Source organism: Helianthus annuus, chromosome 2 (genome assembly GCF_002127325.2).
Source record: "Helianthus annuus cultivar XRQ/B chromosome 2, HanXRQr2.0-SUNRISE, whole genome shotgun sequence".
In the NCBI taxonomy this organism is placed as follows: domain Eukaryota; kingdom Viridiplantae; phylum Streptophyta; class Magnoliopsida; order Asterales; family Asteraceae; genus Helianthus; species Helianthus annuus.
In genome coordinates, this window is record NC_035434.2 from 27220644 (window position 1) to 27228143 (window position 7500).

Consider the following 7500-nt stretch of genomic DNA (forward strand, 5'->3'; position numbering starts at 1 on the left):
GGACGCGTTTTCACAAATATGGCAAGAGCTAAATTGGAGATAGACGTTGTACCGGATATGGAAACTTAGCTTGATTAATGGGCAGCAATTTAGGCTAGATTATCTTTATTTCTAAAGGGGTAATGAGCTGATTAGTGGTCTATCTACCTAAAATAAGTTACCTACACATGTATAAATACCCATCTTCCTCATTCGGAAGAACACACACAACATACGACACAACTCTCAACACTTAGACACTCAGTGATCCTTGTACTCAGCTCATTATCATCCGAAGTTGTAACTACATTTTTATTATATTGAAGTTGGTGATCGGTAGTTGCCATCACCCGAGGTTTTTTATGCCGGAGATCATACATTGATCAAGGGCTTTTTCCTCGTATAAATCATTGTGTCTTTGTATCTTTATCACAGAAGTGATCCTTTACTTTCATAGCTAACCAAGCATCATACCCCGTTTACATAAAGTTTGGTTACATTATCCTTGTGTGATTTTTGACCAAAACAGTTTGGCGCCCACCGTGGGGCAATTGGTGCTTCATTCATAAAGAAAATCTTTTGTTCGAAATCATTTCGAAGAGTTACATGGCTTCATCATTGAAGAACACCTCCACGGCGATGTCTGCAGTCACCTCAGCACAAGCCACTCTACCTCCTCCACCGGCAGGATCCCAGAGAAATGCTGAGAAGAGACCAACCCCTTCTTTCTCTAAACCTCCATCTTCTTCTGTTATGAATTCTTCTACTCCCAGTACTAGTGATGTGTTTGCTTTAATTTTGCAGATGAAGGATCGTATGCAGCGGCAGGATGAAACTAATGACAGGATCCTCAGGGAGATTGGAGATCTCAAAAGACAAAAGAAAGCGGTAGAGGATCATTCCCCACTGATGCCAAAATCCTTGAGTTTTGAGACTCCAATGGCCACCTCTCAGCCATCAGGGATCCCAGACGTACAGATCACAGGGGAGACGAGAGGATTACATCTCAAGTCAGCAGCAATGACTCAGATATCGGGCTCGTATTTTCAGCCAGCAGGATCCTATCCTCAGTATGTGGGATCCTTCATGAATCCGGGAGCCTATCCGGGGGCACAGCAGTTTCAAGGATCCTACTTTATTCCAGGATCATTCCAGGGCCAAGGATCCTCCTTTGTTCCAGGATCATCCCAGGTTCAAGGATCCTCCTTCGTTCCAGGATCATCCCAGATACCAGGATCCTTACAGATGCTAGGATCCCTAAAAAGTTTGCAAACAGGGAGTCTAGATGTCCATCAAGGGGACTTCATTCCAATGCAGACCATTGCTTCCACTGGTCCCTCCGTTGTTCCAGAATCCCAGCAATATGGATTCCCTAACTTGAACCCAATGGGAGGTAACACTTTAAATAATTATCCTACCACTAACCATGGATTCATGCAGGATACAGGTACCAATCACGCTATGGCCAGGGAATTACAGAAACTAAAGGACATGATCTCAAGTGTTCCAGGGGTAGTCAAGCCTATCCCAGAAATTGCAGATGGGAGCCACAAGGTATCTCGCTTTGCACCACCAATCTGTGATGCAGAGGTACCCAAAAGGTTCCATATCCCTACCATGAAGCTGTATGATGGCACAACGGATCCAGAGGAGCATATAGCACAATACAGGGAAAGGATGGAAATCAATCCTATCCCAGAAAAGTTGAAGGAAGCATGCCTATGTAAAGGATTTGGATCCACTCTAACTGGATCAGCTCTTAAGTGGCTGCTAAGTCTTCCCCCTTACTCTATTACTTCATTTGCTAATTTAGTTAATTTATTCAACAACCAATTCTCTTGTAGTAGGAAATTTGAAAAATTAACCAGTGATTTGTACAGGATAACTCAAAATAATAATGAATCATTAAGGGATTATATAACTAAATTTAGTAAAGAATCCTTGGATATTCCCAACTTGGATATGGCTACGGCTGTTGAAGCCTTCAAAATGGGACTTCTTAAGGATTCATTATTCTATGATGATCTTGTTATGACACCTTGCAGGAATTTAGATGAAGTAAGAACTCGAGCACTCAGGTTTATCCGGCTAGAGGATGACAAGAGGATCCAGGAGAGACAAGTAGGATCCTCAAAACAAGATAAGCAAGGATCCTCCTTCAAAAGCAACAAGTTCAAATCCTACCATAGAAACGAGAACAAGAATGTGCATGCTGTCGACCAAGAGGAGGATGATGAAGAATATCCTCCAATCTCAGAATATTGTTTTTCCGTTGATAATCATGAACTAATCCTTGCAATGCAGAATCTAGGTGAAAAGGCTAGGTGGCCCAGGAAGAATGATAAACCATCCGGGACTAAAGACAAGTCCAAATGGTGTGCATACCATGAGGATTTCGGCCATCTGACTGAAGATTGCATAGCCTTAAGAAAGGAAATTGGATACCTGCTAAGCAAGGGGCATCTAAAAGAATTGCTGGGGAGAAAAAAGCAAAGGACCCAGGATCCTGAAAGGATCCCCGAAAAAGCCCCAGCACCTCCGGCAAATGCACAAGTGATCAACTTTATATCCGGAGGATCAGACATCTGTGGTACATCCTTCTCAGCGGCCAAAAGATATGCAAAAGAATCAAAAATGGACAATGGAGAAAGGCCTATTAGAACATCAAGTGTTTCAGAAGGGAAAACGATAACCTTTGACGAGGATGATCGCATAAACATCCAAGATCCTCATCATGATAGTTTAGTTATTACTCTCTTTATTTCTAACCATTTTGTCCGCAGGATCCTTATCGATGGAGGAAGTTCAGTCAACATTATCCAGCTTGATGTACTGAAGAAAATGGGTATCCCAGAATCAGACATCACACCAAGATCCTCCGTGCTTGTAGGATTTAGTGGAGAAACGAAGAAAACTCTGGGGGACATCAAACTCCCAATCTATGTGGAAGGATTACATAATTATCAGAAATTTTGTGTTATTGACTGTTTATCTTGTTGCAACGTTATCCTTGGCAGGCCCTGGATACATGACATGAAAGCGGTTCCATCTACCTACCATCAATGTGTGAAGCTCCCTAGCCCATGGGGGATAATCAAGATCGACAGCGATCAGCAAGAGGCTAAGGATTGCTATACCTCATCCATGAAGCCAACCTCGAAGCCAAGGGAGCAATAGCAATTACAGTATCCTCCGAGGAATGTCTTGGAGGCAAGGGAGCAAGATGTAGATGAAATCCTCTTGGACCCTAGTGATCCTGAATCAAAAATCTATATCGGATCAGGGATCCTTGGCAAGATGAAAGAAGACATGATATCCTTCCTCAAAAGAAGAAAATCTACCTTTGCTTGGAAACATGAAGATATGACAGGTATATCCAAGGATATTATTACTCACAAACTTGGCATTGACAGGTCTATCAAGCCAATCCATCAAAAAAGGAGGAAGTTTGCACCAGAAAGGAATGCCATTATCCAAGAAGAAGTAGAGAGACTACTTCGAGCAGGTATGATCAGAGAGGTAAAGTATCCTAAATGGTTAGCCAATGTGGTTGTTGTCCAAAAGAAAAACGGAAAGTGGAGGGTATGTGTCGATTTCACTGATTTGAATAAGGCATGTCCCAAGGATCCTTTCCCATTACCCCACATTGACTCCATGGTGGATGCAACAGCGGGGCATGAACTGTTAACTTTTATGGATGCATCATCTGGATTCCAACAAATCCAGATGGAACCATCTGACCAAGAGGATACAGCCTTTATGACCCCAACCGGTTTATATTGTTATATTGCCATGCCTTTTGGACTAAGAAATGCAGGTGCAACATATCAAAGGCTGGTAAATATGATGTTCAAGGATCAAATTGGAAAAACTATGGAGGTGTACATAGATGATATGGTGGTCAAGTCAAAGAAAGCAGAGGATCACCTAAGGGACTTGGAAGAAGCATTCGATATCCTTGATAATTATAACATGAAACTTAATCCTTCAAAATGCCATTTTGGTGTTAAGGCAGGAAAGTTCTTAGGATACATGGTAACCCAGAGGGGCATTGAAGCAAGCCCGGAACAAATCAAAGCATTAATAAATATCAAATCTCCTGCCAATGCCAAGGATGTTCAAAGACTAACAGGCAGGATAGCAGCTTTAAACAGGTTCATATCGAAATCCTCAGAAAAGTGCAAAGAATTCTACGATATCCTAAGGAAGAATAAGAAGTTCGAATGGACTGAGAAGCATGAAAATGCTTTACAAGCCCTAAAAGAGTATATGTCCTCAGCACCAGCATTAGCAAAACCGGAAAAAGGAGATGTGTTATCCTTATATCTGGCGGTATCCTCAACCGCTGTAAGTGCTGTCCTTATTAAGGATCACGAAGGTACACAATATCCTATCTACTATGTAAGTAAAAGTCTACTTGATGCCGAATCCAGGTACTCACACCTCGAAAAACTTATCCTTGCATTAATCATGGCATCCACTAAGTTAAGGCATTATTTTGAAATCCATACTATTGTTGTTAAAACTAATTTTCCAATTAAGAATGTCCTCAGGAAACCGGATATGTCAGGGAGAATGGCTAAGTGGGCAGTGAAGCTTAGTGCCCACGATATAAGATACGAACCAAGAACAGCCATTAAATCTCAAGCACTAGCTGACTTTGTGGCTGATTTCAGTAGTGATCTACAAAAGGAAGCAGAATTGGAGGTCCAGCAGCTGGATGAGACCAAGGATCCTTGGATCCTACACACTGACGGATCCTCAAACATCAAAGGCACAGGGCTAGGGATCCTACTAAAATCGCCACAGGGGGACATAATACCCCACTCCATAGCCTGCGAGTTCCAAGCAACTAACAATGAGGCTGAGTATGAAGCCCTAATTGCTGGCTTACAAATCGCTAAGGATATGGGGGTAAAGTATCTTAACGTATATGTAGATTCATTATTGATCACTAATCACTTTAACGGATCATATGCTGTTAAAGGTGAAAAACTAACCAAATATTTAGAGATAGTCAAAGAATTGGCACTCTCTTTTGTTTCTTTTAGCTTAACACAGGTACCAAGGGAGGAGAACACGGAAGCCGATGCATTGGCCAACTTAGGATCATCCTTGAAGATTCCAGAAGATATAAGTATCCCTATCATCCATATCCTGGCTCCTGCTATTGAAAATCAGGTGGCCATGGAAATAGAAGAGGATACTGCAATGATCCCTAGTGAAGAAGCCCAATCTTATTCAGGATCATGGATCTCACCAATCATGAGATACTTGCAAGATGGAGAGATCCCAATGGGAGAAAATCCTAGAGCTTTCAGGATCAAGGTATCTCAATTTACAATCTTAAATAACATGCTGTATAAACGATCCCTTGCAGGACCATATTTAAGATGTATTGAGGATCCTGAAATTGAAGAAGTGTTGAGAGACTTCCATGAAGGAGATTGTGGAAACCACACTGGGGGCAGAGCATTATTCTCGAGGATCCTCAGAACAGGATACTACTGGCCAACCATGAAAAGGGATGCTGTAGAGTATGCTAAGAAATGTGATCCTTGCCAAAGACATAGCAATATCCTTCACCAACCAGCTGAATTACTACACCCCATACCATCCTCTTGGCCATTCATGAGATGGGGAATGGATATAGTTGGCAAGCTTCCTAAAGCACCTGGTGGAAAAGTATTTATGCTTGCCATGACTGACTATTTTTCCAAGTGGATAGAAGCTGAAGCCTTTGCTCAAGTCAGAGAGAAGGAAGTTATATCCTTTATCAAAAGAAACATTATAACCAGATTTGGCATCCCCTCTGAAATTATATGTGATAATGGTTCTCAATTCATTGGAAGGAGAACCACTAACTTTTGTGACAGTTGGGGAATCAAGATGATAACATCAACACCAGTTCATCCACAAGCCAATGGTCAAGCAGAATCATCCAATAAGATCATCATCAACAATCTGAAGAAAAAGCTAGGATCCAAGAAAGGGAAATGGGCAGAAGAATTGCCTTATGTGCTATGGGCTGATAGGACAACTCCCAAAAACGCCACTGGTCAAACACCTTTCTCTTTAGTATTTGGGGCAGAAGCAGTGATCCCAACAGAAATGGTGATCCCAACTGCTAGAACAAGTGCTCGTGATCCTGAAGAAAATGCTGCAACTCTAGCTCAGGATTTGGATACTATTGAGGAAATCAGGGATCTAGCCAGAATAAGGATGGCAAGCTACCAACAAAGAATGGCTGGTGCCTACAACAAAAATGTCAGGATAAGGAAGTTCCAAGTCGGAGATATGGTATTAAGAAAAGCATTTCAAAATACTATTAATCCTGCTGACGGGAAGCTAGCACCAAAATGGGAAGGTCCCTACTTAATTGAAGCCGAAGCAGGAAAGGGGGCATACAGGCTGCTAACCATGGAAGGGAACTTGTTGCCAAGAGCATGGAATGCTGTTCACTTAAAGAAATATTTCATGTGAACAGGATCCTTCATGCATGTGATCCTTACATTGGAGTATCCTTGAAGGATCCCGGTGCCATTGATGATCCTCATTCTGGTAATATGCTTATCCTAAAACTATCGCATTTTCTTACTTTTTGCCTAAGGATAAGGATCATGTATCCTTCATCCTCTACTCACAAACCATTTGAGTTATGATAGTGCAGGTATCTTCAGCAAATTGTCAAAGATCACCAAAAGCACCACAGATCCTTGGGTACAACCCCAGTTATCCTTGGGATTATCCCCAGTTTCCGCCAGCAGCGCACGATGATCCTGATATAGTTCACGTCTTTGGGATCAGTACCCATTTTCGGGGCTGGCGACCTCATCGTACTGGCTATACTTGGGATCCTACGTATAATGGTGGACGCACCATACATCCGTTCCTAAGGTTTCTAACGTTTTCACGTTAGCTAAGGTTTTGACATTTTCATGTCACTAAGTTTGGATAGTTGCCAGAAAGGGCCACACTCCAGTTTACATACGATCCTTTGGGCTTGTCCCCAGTTATCCTATGGGCTTGTCCCCAGTGATCTTCCGGGATCATTCTCAGTTATCCTATGGGCTTGTCCCCAGTGATCTTCCGGGATCATTCTCAGTTATCCTATGGGCTTGTCCCCAGTGATCCTTTGGAATTGTCCCCAGTTACCCTTTGGGCTTGTCCCCAGTTATCCTTTGGGCTTGTCCCTAGTCACTAACTTATCTTTTATATTGGCTTAGTCCCAAGTTATACTCCATTTTTCAGGTTTTCGAAGTTAAACCATTAAGGATCCTTAATCCTTATTGTTCATTAAGATTTTTACTTATGGTTATCCTGATTAAAGGTTAGGATCCTAACTTGGATCCTCAGGTATGATCCTTAACTACTTTTAATTTCATTATTCATTTGAATAACCTTTAGACCTTGACAACTGAACCTATGATCCTTAAAATAAACTATCTTGAAAACTTTAGATTATAGGATATTTGATCCAGGATCATATCCTAAATTTCTTAAACATAATTTGCTCAACTT